The sequence below is a fragment of the Diadema antillarum genome, unplaced genomic scaffold (assembly GCF_040938485.1).
Source record: "Diadema antillarum isolate AM-2024a unplaced genomic scaffold, OU_Dant_1.0 seq00000663_RagTag, whole genome shotgun sequence".
Taxonomy (NCBI): Eukaryota; Metazoa; Echinodermata; class Echinoidea; order Diadematoida; family Diadematidae; genus Diadema; species Diadema antillarum.
In genome coordinates, this window is record NW_027271575.1 from 813,829 (window position 1) to 833,409 (window position 19,581).

At 37.1% G+C, this 19,581-nt stretch overlaps 1 protein-coding gene and 1 long non-coding RNA gene across 2 annotated transcripts in view; one reads left to right on the top strand and one right to left on the bottom strand.

Moving 5' to 3' along the window:
• The window catches only part of LOC139736800 (uncharacterized), a 48,766-nt gene that overhangs the window by 14,083 nt on the left and 15,102 nt on the right, over nucleotides 1–19,581 (top strand). The window lies entirely within an intron of this gene.
• Nucleotides 5,557–11,107, bottom strand: LOC139736817 (uncharacterized). Its single transcript, XR_011711351.1, has 4 exons — nucleotides 10,931–11,107; nucleotides 9,205–9,473; nucleotides 8,032–8,124; nucleotides 5,557–7,453 (listed from the first exon to the last, which is right to left on the bottom strand). It is a non-coding gene; the product is annotated as an uncharacterized lncRNA (long non-coding RNA).

Here is a 19,581-nt window from a genome sequence, read left to right on the forward strand (position 1 = left end):
ATTGTTAGACTGAGAAATTCATTCAATGCTTGTTAATTGATTTCTAAGACTTTCGCAAAAACCTGCAAAAACTGAAGTGGATCTGTAATTTCAAAGCCAATATCAAAGAGATCATCCGGGCTCTTGATGACTCTGCTTTGTCCATCATTCAACTTGCATGTCATGTTCCCGTATTTGGTTTTGTTGCCGATTCGACATGAGCTTCCTTGGCATTTATCATGCACTGATCGAGTGACATATTGCATGCCTTTAGATCTTCATTGATGTACACACTTTTCACGTTCTCTTTTCCTTTCAGACTAGAATGCCCAGAATACAGATTGTTCCTTTTGTTTGCAATAAAGTGGACTTTGATCTGCCTGTTCTTTCCTTCTTGCCTTTTCCCCAAGATGATGACAAGATCATGAAGATGAGATGTCCTCTTTCCAAATGTCTAAGCCAACTTCCTTCGCAACATTTGACTCGCCCTCAGTAAGCTCTTCCTCTGTCTCCTCAGCCCCCTCTGGCAGGCCAGTCAGGCAGAGATTGTCCCTCCTTAGCTCATGTTGGACCTCGTCCTGCTGGAACTGAATCCTCAAGAGATGACATGTGGATTCAGAACATCTTTAATTGTGCTCATACAAGCTTCTTTCGCTCCTAGCTTGTATCACATGCGGTAGTGCAGCTTTAATGACTGTAACTACAGCTTGGACAATTATTTGGGAGAGGCTTTCTCCTGCCCCTCTCTCACATTATAGCACCTCACGGCCACACAGTTCATGTACACTGAAACTTCTAGACGGTTTGTCCTTGCCTCCTTCATCTACCATTCCCCTTTTCTTCTCCACTGCCTGATCAACTCACATGATAATCAAGCTTTTGTCATTGTAGGATAACATTAACAGAGAAGTCTTTTATGAACTATTAAAGTTTTTGCATTCTTTTTCCTACTACTTGGAATAAAAATCACTGGACCTTGAACATCCCTTGCTCTTGCTAATCTAATTAAGATATATGCATATTAACTAATCTTGCTTTATGCAATGCCAGAATATGACATGAACCTCCTGCAAAAGCCCAAATGTCATTCATATTGCAATAGTCTTTGGTAAGCACTTAACAGTAGTGCAAGATTATTCTTATTAAGGCACTGGCTGTCAACACCATTCAACTTTCTTTCATCCAAGTTCATGGTAACTCTGATTGCTGCTTTGTAGAATAGCATGATGATTATTACAGCATTATAATTCTAATGCTTGGCCTTACAAGTTTGGCTCTACTCATCCACAATTACTTGCCCGTCTTGGTAGTAAATGCCGTTGCCAGAATCAGTCCCTCATTCAAAATGTGTAGTATTTTCTACAATACCCTCCAAACAACTTTAAAACAGCCCCCCCCCCCCCCCCCCCCACACACACACACAGTTAGTAATCCTGGTTGCAATCAAGTACAATGTAAGTACATAAGCTAGCATCTGAATATGAGCTGATACTTGTCAGCATTTCTCTTTATCAGCCTTGATTGTGTTAATATTTTTAAAGGGTATATTTGTACTTATCATTCAAAATACTCCCCCTGTGCCATACATTTTGCTCCACAGAGGAAAAAGAGATGCTTGCATTCAGCATGCTGCCGCTAGTTTGCCGAGGCTGGACTGCGAGGGTGTGGGGCAAGTGCTCCTTTCAGGAGTCGGAGTTATTCTACGACTTTCAACCTGTAAGTACCTAACTGTTCGGAGGCTAATCTTCTAAAACAAGTGATGTGTTGCCCTCTTATTAAAATGATGAGATGGACTTTGACATTGCAATACAAAATATAGAAATCATCAAGCTGTGGTCCATAGTTACAGAAATTCCCAGTTTATGCTGTTTCATTTGTTAGTTTAGTCCATGGATTCTACATATTTATGCAAATTTACTATGTTGCTAATGTATGCTGTGAATCACAATAATTTTTTTAATGAAAAACAAATCTTATATTACATAGTCAACATACATATTTACTTTATTTTGTGCCTGACTGCTCAATCACACACTTGTCCAATATCAATATGTCCTTTTCATTTTGATAAAAAGGGGAAAAAATTCGCATGAAATGCAAAATTGGTCCCAAATGTCGCCAATAAGGAATATTCCATTCATTAATAAATATTGCACTTGACCTATGGTATAATTATATTCAGCAAGATGCTGGAAATATATCACATACCACTCATATACATCCAATGTGATACAGGGTGTCTCACCCCCCCCCCCCCCCCCCATACCAAAAAGAAAAAAGACCTCGCATACTCCTTAATGTTCCTACAATGTAAGTGGACAAATTTGATATACTACTAGTATTGGAAAGAGTAACTTACCCAAAATAATGAAATGCAATTCAGAAGTAGTTTTTGTTTGATAATACTTTTTGCCTGGGCTTGCCAGCAATAAAATTAATTGCCTTTCAGAAGTTCCCATAGGCCACACAGTTGAAAATTCATTCAGCCAGGTCATGGTTAGCCCTTGCAAGAATAGAAAATGTAATACATGGATGTTATATACTACATAAAATACCTAATTTAGGGTATATGTTTGCAAATGAAATGTTGCAGAATTTTGCCAGGCACTTTATTATGAACTCTACCTTGAACACTGGAGAGGTGTGGGAAATATATCTGTTCTGATGGACTTCATTATACATGTACCAATGCCTCAGCCCAACACTTCTGCGTAGATTATTTCAAGATTTTATCGAGATGTAAATGCATGTTTCTTTTCCACTTCCATTTCATTTTACAGGAGGGCACAGACCTGGCTTTCTACATTGGACAAATTGACAGGAAGCAGAGACCACAGCCCTTCATCTTGCTGATGGGAGGATCCTGGAAGAAGCCACTGCAAACCTTTGTCATTAGGAAGTTTTCGCTACACGACGCGAAGACCGAGAATACGAGGAAGCGATCACTTGTGACAGTCCCCGTACTCTGACTCCCGTCCCCATATCTATGCAGTTTCGCTTTCCTGTACAGGACGGAGGCGTGGGGACAAGATCGCTGATTGGTTGGCTGACTGGCTGGCTCACTCCTGCCCAGCATTGGGACCGAACGCTATTTTGGCCAAGTACCGTACTCGTTTCCCCCGGACGGGACGTTCCTCAGATTTGATCATGTGCAGAAGCAAATTTCGCACACGACACGCTCAACTCCCGGCCGCGTTGTGCTTGCGAAAACTCCCTATTGTAGAGAGACAGGGATTCTTGTTTCCAACTTTGACAAAGGCTGTGGACTGTGCATTCAAAGTGCATTATGTCCTAGATGTAGAGTACCAGGCTCAATGTTTTGCTGCCTGGCAGTTCGTGGAGACAGTTGTGTACAAAATGCCTGGTAAAGTGACGTCCAATTCTGTGAGAGAGATCAGGACATACCTGAACTCTTCAAATCAGGAAGATTAGATGCGTAGAATGAGATTTTCATGGTCATCAGAAGTTTAATTGACAAAGTTGACTTTTAGGTCATTCGTCAAAGCAAAGGTTTGGCATCTATGTTTTATTTGTTTATCCCTTACAAAAAAAATTGCTATGGTATACCATAAAAATACCATACAATGTATGGTACCATACCATACAATGGTATTGTATGGTATCATAGACTTATACCATTCGAATACCATATGAATACATCACAAATACCATAGCACAAATACCATATACCATACATACACCATACACATGTACCATACATATACCATACACATACCATAACACATGTACCATCCATATACCATACATATACCATACAAATACCATACATCTCATTTACATTTTTGGGACAAATTTATGCAAATTTATGCTACCATACATCTACCATAAAAAAATACCATACAGTTACCATATAACCACCATACACTTACCATATATTGTTAACAATACATCTACCACAGAACCACCATAAATTTACCATATAAACACCATACAGATCCAGCAAGCAGCATATACCTACCATATAACTACCACACATCTACCATATTACCACCATACACCACCACCAAAGCACCATATATCACCATATAGCTACCACAGAAGCACCATATAAGTACCATACAACCACCATACACCAACCAGCAAAGCACCATATACCTACCATATAACCACCATACAGCTACCTCAGAAGCACCATATAGTTACCATACAACCACCATACACCATCCAGCAAAGCACCATATACCTACCATATAACTACCACAGTAGCACCATGTACCTACCATATAACCACCATACACCTACCACCGAAGCACCAGATACCTACCATATAACCACCATACAGCAACCATAGAAGCACCACATATTTACCATACAACCACCATACACCATCCAGCAAAGCACCATATACCTACCATATAACCACCATACAGCTACCACAGAAGCACCATACAGTTACCATACAACCACCATACACCATCCAGCAAAGCACCATATACCTACCATATAACTACCACAGTAGCACCATGTACCTACCATATAACCACCATACACCTACCACCGAAGCACCAGATACCTACCATATAACCACCAGATACCTACCATATAACCACCATACAGCAACCATAGAAGCACCACATATTTACCATACAACCACCATACACCAGCCAGCAAAGCACCATATAACCACCATACAGCTACCACAGAAGCACCACATATTTACCATACAACCACCATACACCATACAGCAAAGCACCATATATCTACCATATAGCTACCACAGAAGCACCATGTACCCACCATAAATCTACCACAAAAACATCATACATCTACCATAGGAGAACCATATATATACCATAGCGGTATCATACATGTACCATATAACCACCATACATATACCAAGAAGCACCATACACCCACCATAAATCTACCATAGCGGTATCATACATGTACCATATAACCACCATACATATACCAAAAAGCACCATATAACAGCCATACATCTACCATATAACCACCATATATCTATCATATAGCCACCATACATTTACCTCAGAAGCACCATATACCCACCATAAATCTACCATAGCGGTATCATACATGTACCATATAACCACCATATCCCGAAAAGCACCATATAACAGCCGTACATCTACCATATAACCACCATATATCTATCATATAGCCATCATACATCTACCATAGAAGCACTGTGTGGTAAAAGCATGGTGATTTTGTGGTAGATGTATGGTGGTTATATGGTGTATGGTGGTTATATCCCTAATAGCAGAAACACATCTTAAAAACGTCTTAAAGACGTATTTTCCTGACCAGTAAGTTGTCGTAAAGACGTCATATAACGGCGCAAATAAGACGAAAACTTGCACCAACGCGAGACGTCGTGATGACGTCATATTTTTACGTCATTACGACGTCTTACTGGTCATGAAATGACGTATTTGAGATGTTATTAAGACCAGTAACTGACCATAATATGACGTCTTAAAGACGTAATTCTTAGCTGTCACTGGTCATGACAAGGTGTCTTTAAGACCAGTTACTGACCATAATACATTGTATGACATGTTTAAAACATAATTCACACATTTAAATGGGCATGAAAAGACGTCATTAAGATGTATTTAAGACCTGTTACAAGTCATGACAAGACGCCTTTACGGCATATTTTGGACATGTTACTGGTCATGAAAAGACTTCATTAAGATGTGTTACTGGTCAGAATAAGTCGTAATACTCTGAAAACATTTTAAAATGTATAAATGTTCACAAAGATGTCTGTGTGATATCATTACGGTGTCAATAATTGTTTTATTTTAAATTCTATTTATCATGTAAAATGAGTGGGACAGCATTAATGCATCAAAAAGACAGATTGTTCTATGGTTACAGTATATTAATGTATAATTTACAGTACTCAGTGTAATGAGCATACTTGTCTTACAACTACACCTGTCAAAACCACCTCATAAACTAACACTCAATCACTAACACAAGACAAAGACTACAATACTGCATCAAAAAATTAAATACACACAAGTTGATTAGAAACGTATTTACATAATTCAATCATGAACACAAGAAAAACACATACATTCTATATCTTGAAAAAAGGAAAACATTTTTAAAAATACACTTTGCTGTTAACATAGCAGTTTCCAAGCACATGTATTGAAGGTCTAACTAGTATATTGCTTACTAGAATCAACTGAAAGACCTGAAAATTTACACATACAGAGTAGAATAATTTAACCACCCCCCTCAAAAAAAAAAAAGACCAGTATTTTCAACATTTGGATTTCAATATGCAAATTTCTTATGAATTTTAGGGAAAGTTGGAATTTCATCTAAAATCAATGAAAAATAGAACTCCTTCAGGTTTTCTGTAGAAAAAAAAAATCTTCCAAATGATGTAATTGATATCCATGACACAAATTCGTACAAATTTTGCACATTTCCTATTTTCCTTTGTTTTTTGTTTTTACAGAATTTTCTGCTTTTTAAAAATGAAAAGGGAAAATCTAGCCATGCTTACTTTAGACAATAATAAAATATAATTTTAAAAACTGTATACCCCCTTGCCCCCAATGTCACTGGAGGGGGGTGATTACCCACAATTTCAGAACATGAAATGGCGGTTCTCCACAAGACTGAGCATAGAATTCATGTTATTGCTGATACTCTGTTACTGTTTCACCTTCCAAAGCTCTGATACAAACTTCCAATTTTTGGCTTGATAAAATATCCACGTGTATCAAACATTTTGAAAGCCTCTCATAAAAAGCTTATCATACGATTGACAATCTGTAGATGTCCGAATTTTCACACTGTAACATTGGCAATTCGCCGGGGCAGCGGCTGAGCTGCTGCAAGCAAGAGCACAGAAGTGGTCTCAACTGCTCTGTGTTGGTTGTATACCTGCTGCGATGTGGCGTGTGAGAGCCATATGACAGGCGTAGAAGTCCGCATTTCACTGACTGTATATTAGGGAGTTAAGATTGCACCTTGACATACGTTGTAGTCGACATGAACCGATGGCGTCATTTAAGGCTACGTTTACATGGTGCAGTGGACGACGTTCACCCGTCTGAGATGACGTGAAATTGGCGGGTAAGGAGTGAACACATCGACGTACTGTTGAGAGTGAGGCACATGCGCAGTAGCCCTTTCGTTGCAGGCAGACATGATCTCGACTCCGTCCACTAGTGCATGTTCACTGAAATCTTAAACTCCCTATTGGGAAACCACACACAAGTAGACGTGCTAACTACAATAGGTTGTGGGTGTTGACTTTTGTTCCAGCCTTTTTGCAAAATTGTTTATTCCACACTGACGTAGTAATTTCCATTGGATGCTTCCTTGGAGACAAGATACAGCTAGTACAGGGTGCTGAGTAAAGCTAGCTTGTTACTTGCGAATTTTGTTACGGGGCTTGCTCTGGATCCTGAAATGACCAGTCATGTTGGGGATGCCACAGCTGGTTGCTGGACTTAGAGTGCTGGGAAAAGAAGGGGATGTGAAATGAAGATTTGAAATACTGGTGGAACTTCTTTTTGCTACTATAAATTACATCTTAGCCATATACTGAGTATCAACACAAGAGTTTTGGGTCAATTTAACATGAGTCACAAAATTAATGCTCATCTAAGTTAACATATTCATTACTCTTCTTACCCATCATTGCTAATTTTCTAGGGCAAGGTGCTAGGTAAGCATGTGCCCGCTTGCCCTGGGCAAGTCAAAGTCGGGCAAGTGTTGTGGAGCAAAGGCAAAAACTGATTGCTCAAATCAGGCACGGAAAATTCTCAAAGTAAGGTGGATTTTTTTTTCTTAATATTCCTCAAATGCCATTATGCAGTTAATGAATTTGATCCTATCAAGGTAGGACAAACTGATCATCCAAATGGATGACTTGGTACTCTCTAGTTACTACAATCTTCACACAAAAGTATATGTTTTCATTGGCTTAAATACTCTTCATAATGATCTGACTTTGCAAGGAGAGGAAATTTGTGAAAACTTTTCAGATTTACCAAAACTATCTTTGTGCTTTAGAATCAGTAATGTGATAATCACCTGATTCTTCTATTGCTGATGGTTGCCTCCAACATGGAATCCACACCTAATCTGTTGCCTTTTGACACCTCCTGGTGGCTATTTCATGATTTTCTGTGCCAGAGATAAAAGTGAAAAAGGTGATCCAAATTGTGACTGAGACCACACAAGACAGTACACAAGTGCCATTCATCTACCAATATTTCTTGTGAGCAATGGAGAGTGATTCATGGGCTATGGATCACTTTCCAAGAAATATTGGAAGATGAATTAAGCTTTAGAGGCTTATATTTTTCCCTTTCTATTCAATAAAAAAAGACTAACGATTCAAAGATCCATGTATTCATTAAGCAATAAAAAGCAAGTTACAGAAAACAATACATTTTCTATTACAAATATCAGTCTAAAATTCATATCTACAGTCTCTTTAAATCAAATTATAGGCACACTTTTTGGAGTATAAAAGTGGTGAAAATCAAGCAAGTTGAAAGCAAGCTTCACATAACACATTTCCATCATATGAATACATTGTACATCATGTATGACAAAAAAAAAATGAATTAATCTATTCTGCACATATTTTTGTTGAATATTAATTGAACTCAAATGCTCTTTCACTGAAAATGATGTGAATCCTAGCATATTGCAAAATACAGAGTCATAAGTGCACTTATTTGCCTCTTGAGGGTCAAATCAAATGCAAATTTTGCATGTCGATTTTATGCTTATATTACGTACTACCACGGTCATTACTGTATATGTTGTCAATAGATTTTTTTTTTTTTTAAACATGTAAAATTGTCCCTCTCGGGGGGGGGGGGGGGGGGGCAACTGCCACTGAAAGGTGGACACCATGCTCATTCAACAAAACATGCAAAAGGTTTTTTTTTCACGGTCAGGCAATGCATGCGCGAACAGTAGAAAGGGTATCAAAATCACAGAAATTTTGAAAAAAGGGTTCGCTTTTCAATAGCTCGATATGTGTTCAGGGAATATATTTTACAACTCATGAAAATCTGAATACGAATACTTCATACGGTGGAAAAAATCGAAGGGTCATTACCGGTACTCATTTAGGGTCCATTTTGAAAGTTCATGAACGAGCATGGTGTCCACGTTGCAATGGCAGTTGCCCCCCGCCCCCGGAATTGTAATTGATGGTGATGAATTATGGGTGCTCGTGTGGTATCATACCTGTGATGTACAAAACCCAAACAAGTCATGATGTCCAGCCTCCAGGACTCAGGGTCAGGGGCTCAGAGGGAGCATTGGTCATCATCATACATGTGCCTTTCTCAACATGAGTGGTAGGGCAGGCTGGTACATGTGTCTCGCATCAGTTCTGCCCTACGTACACGTACGAAGCTCCCATTTGTTGCTGACAAGTGTAGTTCATGTCATGGCTCCTCCAGTCGCCCTCCATTCCTACAAGCACTTTTCATGCTCACTGCTAGCAGCCATACCTTTAAATATGAAATTAAAACAAACAAATTGACAAAAACGATTTCATTACTTCACTGGAAAGTATGAGTTTTGAAAAAAAAGCCACTTCCTGCATTTAAATTGCCACATCAGCAAAAGTAAATTTGTTTCATGTGCTGTATTTTTATAAAGTTGCGTGTTCTCTATAAATTTCTTAAAAGCCTCAATCAACATTGGAAGGCAGTGTCTAACATTGTTCAATCCAAAATTGTTGAATTGTACTTATCTAAAGTTTCATTATATAAATCAATGCAGATTGCAAGAATTCTTATAGAGAACCAATATTAACGAAAACATTTTGAATCGGCAATGTGACAATAGGCCTCCTCCAAAATCCAAATGCAAATTTGACAGTATTCTGCACATAAATAGTAGTAGCATTATGTTTAATTAGTATTAAATTTGCATTCGACATTTCTAGGGTGTTATGTTTCCAGTTCCTCCTTTTTATCCACGAAACATCACCACATACTTGCATGACAACAAAGTTAAAGAGAATTCATTTTTAAAATAGATTTTAACAATGAACACTATAAAGGCTTCATTTAGACAAATACATGTAGCAGGATAACATGATATATTATTTATTTCACAATCGCAATGTCACTCATTTATCATTATCACTGACAACTGATATATGAACATGCAATCTTCTTGAGTACCAGTACACACAGCCTCATACTCACAGGCTGTAACACACTAATATGCATGGGTTAGACTGCTTCGTGTTCCATATGGGCCATGGGCTCTGACCTTGTCCTTGTCTGTAAGAATTGTAACATTGTCATTGACAGTGTCAACAACAATAGATTAATTGTGACAATGAATATCCTGCCAGTACTATAAACCTTCGGTGAAGCCTTAATTATGTTGAACTTGGATTTCTGTTTAAGTTACACATGTTATGACTTATGTACAATGTAGTTGCAAGTTCCGTCTTTGTATTTTGTAATGCCACAGTAGATCTTGATTATTACGGCAAAATTTAGGAAGAATCTTGCAAGTCCTAACAAGCACAATCCTGTCAAGCACAGTCCTGAGCCGATTCCAGTTAGAATATTGTTTCCTTTGATCTAAGGTTGCATTTTCTTCTAACCAGCTAACGAGCTACATCGGTACATGTATAGCCTGCATATTCAACACACCGATCTTGATCACTTAAGTCGATTATTTCTGCGTAAGCAGGCTTATAAACTTGCAGTTGCACTGTAAATTACTGCAGAATGTGATTTCATTTTGACAGAAACTGCCCCCACATCTATGTTGGTTACCAATTTAAGCACTAACTGCGACCAGCAGCCCATACGCATAGTGTATGCATGGGGCTGCTGGTCGCAGTTAAGCACCAACACAGAAAATCATATATGGGACTGTGGGAGTAAAACGAATATTTGCCGAGTGCGAGTTGATGGAGAACAGGCATCAAATAAATTCTTACCGAATTTGACGTGGAATTGTTAGTTCTTTGATGAAACCGGCCTCTTCAGCGAACAGATGCTTTTATGCAGTTCACCTTTCCACTTCCAGTCTCCAAATTTGGCATTCAATCTCCGATCTTTCGAGACGTGTCCTTAGATCGCTTGCGTTGGGGACATCTAACGGTTACAATTCGAACAATGGCACTGCGCTGCGCATACAGCGCGCTGGCGGTTAACGTACGAGCTGTGCTTTTTAATTTTGGCGCGCACGGCCAGGGGATGGCAGAGCGAAGGGGACTATAATTGGTATATGGCTATGGCAGGGCTCGACACCAACTTTTATTTTTGGTGGCCCGATCGGGCCACCAAAATCATTAATTTTTATTTTTTGGTGGCCCGAAAGTAAAATCTGGTGGCCCGAAAAAAAATCAAGAAAAACATGAATACTAAATCGGTCCTACTGAACATAGAAAATGAAATATTAAGTATTACTCAAGTGATACATGTACCCATGTCTAAAATAAATGAAGAGAAAATTCAATCATCTTACCGTTATTCTGAGTTCTAAGATTTAGCAAATAGGCTTATAGATTATTATAAAAGTTGATGCCTATTTAGGTGGTCAAAACTTACGTTTGAAACGATAGAGTGGGAGCATTTGCAGACATATGTGAACATCCGACATCTGTTTTGGCATTATAGAGAGCTGGAAGTTACCGTTATTCATTTCTGATTGTAAAAGCAATTATCCAACATTTACTAGTATTTTAACACCATACGGAGCCGAATGTTACTATTGTTTTTTTTTTTCAAATGTAAAAGCAAAGAACTGACATTCATTTTCGCATGTTACGGAGCTGAATGTTATCCTTATTCATTTCTGAACGTGAAAGCAAAGATCCCCGATTTATTGTAGCATCTAACTGAGCCGATTGATACCGTTAATCATTTCCAAATGTAAAATCAATAATCTGTTATTCATTTTAGCATCGTACGGAGCAGAATATTACCGTTATTCATTTTAAAATTAAAAAAGCAAACATCCAACATTTGTTTTATTATCGTACGGAGTCGAATGTTATTGCTGTCCACTTCCGAAAGTGAAATGAATTACCTGACAATTTAGCATTGTACTGAGCCGAATTTTACTGTTTTTCATTTTTGAACGTCAAGGCAGACATCAGACTTTAAAGGACAAGTTCACCTTCATAGACATGTGGGTTGAGTGAACGCAGCAATATTAGTAGAACACATCAGTGAGAGTTTGAGCAAAATCGGACAATCCGTTAAAAAGTTATGAATTTTTGAAGTTTCTGCTCAGTCACGGCTGGATGAAAAGAGTATACCATGGCTTGTGATGTCACATGAGTACAACGATATAAAGAAAGAATAAAGAAAATTCAACATATTCATTTTTTTTTGCATAACAAAAGAACACTCCACTTCTCTCTTTCAGAAGGCAGGGGGAATAGTTTACCCTTAACATACGTCAGCAGCAAGTCGAAGAAATGTGCACTTTATTAATAAAGTAAAGTTTTGTGAAATTCTCTTTTTATTTTCCTTATATAGTTGTACGCATGTGACATCATACACTGCATGTAGTAGTCTTCTCTTCTAGCAGTGACTGCGCAGATACTTGAAATATTCGTAACTTTTGAACAGATTGTCCAATTTTCCTCAAACTTTCACTGATGTGTTCTACTAATATTGCTGCATTCTCTCAATCCTTATGTCCTTTAAATATTTTACCATCAAACGCAGCTGAAAGTTACTGTTATTCATTTCGAAATGTAATAGCAAATATCCGACGTTTCATCTTAGCATCGTATGGAGCAGAATATTACTGCTATTCACTTCCGAACGTATACAAGAGCAATCATCTGACATTTATTTTAGCATCTTCTTTAGCCGAATGTTATTGCTATTTACTTTCGAAAGTAAAAGCAAACATCCGACATTTATTTAATCATCATTCGGGGTTGAATATCATTGTTATTCATTTCCGAACGTCAAAGGGCAAGGGATCATTCGACATTTATTTTAGCATCTTCCGCAGCTGATCTGTTATTGCTATTTATTTCAAACCTGAACGTGAACATCCGGTATTTATTTTACTATCTACAGTGATCTATGGAGTTGAATATTATTGTTGTTCATTTCCGAACGTCAGAGCAAAATTAATATCCGACATAGATCTATTTTAGCATCATCCGGAGCTGAATGTTGTTGCTATATACATTCGAACATAAAAGCAAACATGAGACATTCTTATTCACCTGAACGTGAACATCCGGTATTTATTTTACTATCTATATGGAGTTGAATATCATGTTTATTCATTTCCGAACGTCAAAGGGATCATTCGACACTTGCTTTAGCATCTTCTGGAGCTGAATGTTGTTGTTATTTACTTTCCAGCGTAAAAGCAAACATCCGGCATTTATTTTCTCATCGTACGGAGTTGAATATTATTAGTATTCATTTCCGAGCGTCAAAGCTAACATTCCACATTTTTCAGCATCTTCTGGAGCCGAATATTATCCTTATTCAATTCCGAACGCAAAACCAAACATCCGACACTTCTTTTAGTATCATACGGAGCCGAATATTACCGTTATTCATTTCCAAAATAAAAAGCAAACATCCGGCATTTATTTTCTCATCGTACGGAGTTGAATGTTATTGGTATTCATTTCCGAACGTCAAAGCTAACATTCCACATTTCGTCGGCGTTTTCACGAACCGACGCTATTTCGTTTTTGAGCGAAAATGCAGTTCTGAGAAAATCGCGTTTAAAGATCTCACAAGTTTTAGACAACGTTTTCAATGACTTTTCCTGTCTTGTGTGTGAACATTTTGACAGGGTGATGAGAGTGGAAGTTGTTCTTCCTATCCATAGTGTAATTTTAGTGTGAATTCAAAAAAATTACGATATTTCTGTCTTCAAACTCACTGCGTCGGTTCGTAAATCCATCGTTTCTTGCGCGCACCATAGGTTATGTACTTAAGCGCGGGTCTCACGAACCGACGTAAGTTGTATTACGCCGGTTCGTGAGACCCGCGCTGTAGGGCCTGTACAATAGGTAACGTGCAATACGCGTGTATTTACGAACCGTCGCTATTTCATTTTCGTATGTGTTTACACACAAATACTATTAGGGCTATACCTGCTTATCAACACTAACCTTATTAATTGAAATTAATTGTCATGTAATGATTGTTGTGATGATTACAATACATTTAGTGATAATTAAGACGATAATACAAGCCAGTTTCTCTTAATTGTTCTAAAAAGAATGTTGTCATTGTTTTCATCTTCATTTAGTACACGCATGTATTGTTATTATAGCTGTGGTTGATCGTTCCAAAGATTTCTTTGCCCCCCCTTTTTTTGTGGATATATTATTATTTAACACTTTTGCATTTGGACATCTATCATTTGGTAATACATGTATTCGGTATACTGTGTTTCATATTTTTTACTTTTTACTGTTTTTTTTTGTACTTAATTAACTTACTTTTTCATTTTTTCACATTATTTTTAATTCAAATTCAGTTCACTTCTTTCATAATAATTATGAATGTTTGTTCTAAGATGAAGGATACCGCTAAATCTTGGGAAAAAGACGTGCCAGTCAGTAATAATTACTTGTATTTACTCATCTTTCATACTCATGCATGCACTCTGTTATTTCTTTCTCTGAAATAATATATCAATTTCTTTATTTCTTATTATTCCACATATTTGTGACATTTACTTTGTCACAATTTTTATCAGTGTCATTATTGTCATTTGGCTCGCATGCGAATTCACTCACAATTCCTCATTTTCCATCTTTCTCTTTCCTGCTCAACAGATTCTATGATAGCTGCACCTGATCATATAAAAACATAAACTCATCCTGCATGCACTCTTCGAAACTGATAAACTCCTAAAAATACATGAATATCAACACTATCAGAATTTCAAGCTTCATTTTAAATATATAATAATGGTCATGTTTTATTATGCCTTTTGCAGCAATATATTGAAGAGGTACGTTATGTAATCGAAGAAACATAGGTCCTCAATAGAATATCAAATTTGAATTATTCAGAGATGAGTAATGACAATGGGAAGGATAACAATTGTGGAAGAGCTCCATAAATCAATACATATCTAATGGCAAATGGAGATGGAATCAAGATTCAAGAATATGTGTAATTCAAGTTCATTATTATATCAGTTCTTGTGTGTTCACAAAAAGAGGAACACAGTTCGAACATGCACACCAAATCTTACATCGTACATTTACATCTATAGAGTGCGGACGGAACATATACAAGAGAAAGAATAACATTCTCAAATTAATATATCAAGCATAACTACATGTATGTATATGAACACACAAAGATGTTGCTGCATATGCATGAAGCTTGAGAGTGCTGCAACACCCATATGCTCAGATAAAAACTTGATGTATATCATACAAAAGAGAAGAGGTACTGCATGTACATGTAGTTACACTATTCACAGGACAGTAGAGAAAAAGCACGAGAGAGAGAGGGAAATGGGTGTCTAAAATAGGTCGATGTAAGGAGTGCCAAGCCAATTAAGTCTCTAATAGAAGTCATACATATATAAGGAAACAAATTAATCACAACATAAATGATCATGCTCATGTTAATCAATAATTAGCATCTAAAAATGTGTGTAGAAAGCCCATAATATCAGCCTTTCGCCCCGAAGGCTTGTTACATATGAGAAAAGAGAAATTTTGGCCGACCCCCCCCTCCCTGTGAATCCTTAATCCACCAGTACTATAAACACATTCTGAGAATGTGTTTTAGTACATGTACTAGCAAATTCACAAGAGGGTTGGGGAAATTCAGCCAAAATTGTGTGTGGCTAAAATAATTAAAAAGAAAGGTCATCAGCAAAACTACGGGGTGGATGCAGACGAATTTTCATGTGATGACTAAAAAATATGCAGCTAAAGGAAAAAAAAAAAGACGGCGGAGAGGGGCCAAGGCTAATTTGACTCCCCTCCCCCCCCCCCACCAAAAAACAAACAAACAAACAAACACCACTGTTTTACAACACCTTTAAAGGACTCTTAATTTTTTGTTTGTTAAAAACAAACGTCTCGAAGTAAAGAATTCCATATTGTAGGCGAAATGTAGACCGATACAGTGTATAAAGTGTACATCCCAAGCTATTAAAGAAAAAAAAAAAACAGATTATGAATATCATTTAAAGTAAGAATTTCAGTGTGTTTAATCATCTTTAGTTGAGTTGCAAATGACATGTACATATTTAATAAGAGCAGTAAACTTCGAAGCGCCCCCAAGCCCTTCTATACTTAATTATTCATGTGTACAGGTAGCGCCAGGGCACTCTGGTGGTCTAGTGGTTATGACGCTGGTCTAGTAATCCAGAGGTCGTGGGTTCGAATCCTGCTTGGGCTGCTGGTGATTTTTTTTTTTTCACAGCAGCCTACAAACTGCACACTGCAGTTGCGTGCGGTACTATGGATGGAGACAAATGAATAATCTATTATTTTAATATACGATGTTTGACATCCTTATTGCAATCACTTTCTTTAATTGTAAATTTAGAGACATAATGAATTATTATTAAAAGAAATCAAATTTCTGTATTTTGTTGTGAGTTTGCATGGGAACATACACGTATCATAATTTACAATTTTAGTTAGATAAAGAACATCTTATAACAGAACTGTCTAGTGATGGTTGAATAATTATGTCAATTTGTTATAAGTCCTATCATTTACATGGAGTGCATGTTCCCATGTTTATAAGAATCATACGTGACACATTCAAAGTGGGTTGAAGACAACAAAATAATAAATAAAAGAATAAAGGAGATTAGAACTTAATCTGATTACAGCATCATCTAAATATTGCCAATGTGCACTTAGAAATCTATCAAGATTTATCACAAGATTATGATTACCACACAAAACCTTCAAGATTTATTATCATGAAATACATACCAATGAACACTTAAAAAAATCTAACATTCCATATCCACATGAAGCTTTCCTTGATATAAATGTCTCTCTGTAGTGTTATTAAAGTGTAGCAAAATTGTAATTACGACATCACAGAATGGAATGCATTGTTTTCACCTTCAATCTTAGGATCTCCTTTCATGTTTCCACTTTACAATCACATTTCACTGTAGATATACCGTCCTTATGTTGTCGCCCTTCATCCCAATTTCTCCCTTCTATCCTATCTGTAGATTGTCTTCTTTCCTAAGCCATTGTATTCACATTCCTTGATGATCAGCACGATGCTGTACTTTTTTCTTCTTCTCTGAAACAGTCCAGCTCTTCGCTACTGCATGGCATCAGTCATCTGAAAGAAAAGACAGAAATTAAGAACTTTCGATTAAAATCAAACATCATGATACAAGATACAACTTTCACTTTGAGAAAAAGAAATCAGCCAACTAAACTGTAGTTGAAATTATTTTGCTCTATTTATATTAAACATAAAACAAAACGGTATACAGGATCAAAGAATGTCAAAAAAATACTGCTGTTTTTGATGCATATTCAAATTGTCTCGCCTTTTACATATTTTAATGATGCAAGATCTTATGTCTAGCACTTAGTAAGTCTCATGTAGAATTTAAATTATTATTCACATGAATAAATCTGCATGTCCTTGTAAACAAGGCATTGCTTTGAAAAAGCTGAATATTACTAATTGCATTTGGGAAAGAGTCTACGACAATCAAACTTGTTTATTATCAGAGACTTTAACATCTTAATTAGACCTAGACTCTACATTACCATTGTATTCACATCCGTTGGTGATGTACACGACCATGTACTTTTCCTTTTCTTTTCTGAGACAGTCCAGTTCTTCGCTACTACATGGCACCAGTCATCTGAAAGAAAAGAAAGAAATTAAGAACTTTTGATTAAAATCAAACATCATGGCACAAGATACAACTTTAATTTTGAGAAGAAAAACAAATCAGCCAACAAAACTGAAGTTAAAATTATTTTGCTCTTTTTATATTAAACATAAAACAAAATGGTAGGCCTATGCAGGATCAAAGAATGTCAAAAAATGCTGCTGTTCGTATTTGATGCATATTCAAATTGTCTCTTCATTTACACATTTTACTGATGCAAGATATTATGTTTAGCACTTGGTATGTCTCATGTAGAAATTGAATTATCATTCACATGAATATAAATCTACATGTATTTGTAAACAAGGCATTGCATTGAAATAGCTGAATATTACTACATGTACCTGCATTTGGGAAACAGTCTATGACAATCAAACCTGTTTCTTATCAGAGACTGTAACATCTTAATTAGACTTAGACTCTACATTATCATTCAGCTTTTAAAGGTATTAACCATTCACCTATAAAACACTGGCATTGTCATGTGCATCATATTTCTTTGATACTGCACATATTTTCATGAAGTCTGCACAAGAATGCAAATGAAACACGTCTGCTGTTTGGTATTTATGAAAATGTCACTAACCCGGAAGTCCTTGGCCTTAGGAATAACACGTGGCGAGTTAGTAGGAATTGACGTTAAAATAGAATAAGAATAGATCTACTAAATAGGCCTTTGCCTCATGAATGTCTGGTCTAATTATAGACTAAGTGAAGTCTAGACCTTTCACTTTTAAGTTACCAGTGGTTCACAAAATTTATATTATAGATCTAGACTACATCTAGATCTAGACATCTAATACTATTAGATCTTGGCAACTTTTGTCTTTGTGACACGAAATTAACACGTCACGGATGATATTGCGGCGATATCCAACAGGATGACAGTACCACTATTACTGACTCAGTAAGTTGACATAGATAACTAACATCAACTTGTTAACGTACGTTAGAGATGGCACCATATACAATAACCGGTGACACTGACACTGACAGATCTAACGACTACGTTTAGACTAACGTTAAAGAGTTAGACTCGCCATCTCAGTAAGTCGGCCAAAGACAAAGTCAATACAGGGCTAAGTCAGTGTTACTGTTATGTTAGGCCTAACAAATGTTAACGGTTACTCGGTTAGGTTAGGTTTACCAGGACTCAAGAGTCCTGGTTAAATCAGTCGAGGGACATTTCTTAGAAGTCCTTCGATTCCAAGAATAAAAAGGGTGAAAGAACAAAGGGAAAAAAGGAAAGAAGAAAGGACAAAAGATTATGTATGGATGCTGTGGAAATCGACAGCGCTACTGTATCACTATCAATCACGCGTGAATATGTAAACGCCATTTGGTTGGGCCGCATTCACAAGTTTTAGGGGGAAAAAAGCCCCACCGCTGTACTTCAAAGGTACTCCACTCGAACTAACGTTAGACATAGTGTCACATATGTACACACAGTACGGTACTAGGGCTGAATTCACAAGTATACTAACACTGCACTGTACAGGAAAGCCACCTAACCTGTAGAGTACTACTCGTAGTGTTTAGCGTTAGGTAGTATCACTAGACCACATACTGTCATAGATGACATCTACACCAACGCTGCACACTGGCACTGGTCCGACGGTCCCTGACCAGGAAAAATCACTGTTGGACACTGACCAGTAACTTTTTCAGGAATGGACCAGTAAAAATTGGGGGAAAAAATGGGTGGACTCTACCTTCTATTACCACTAGTCTAGATGAAGA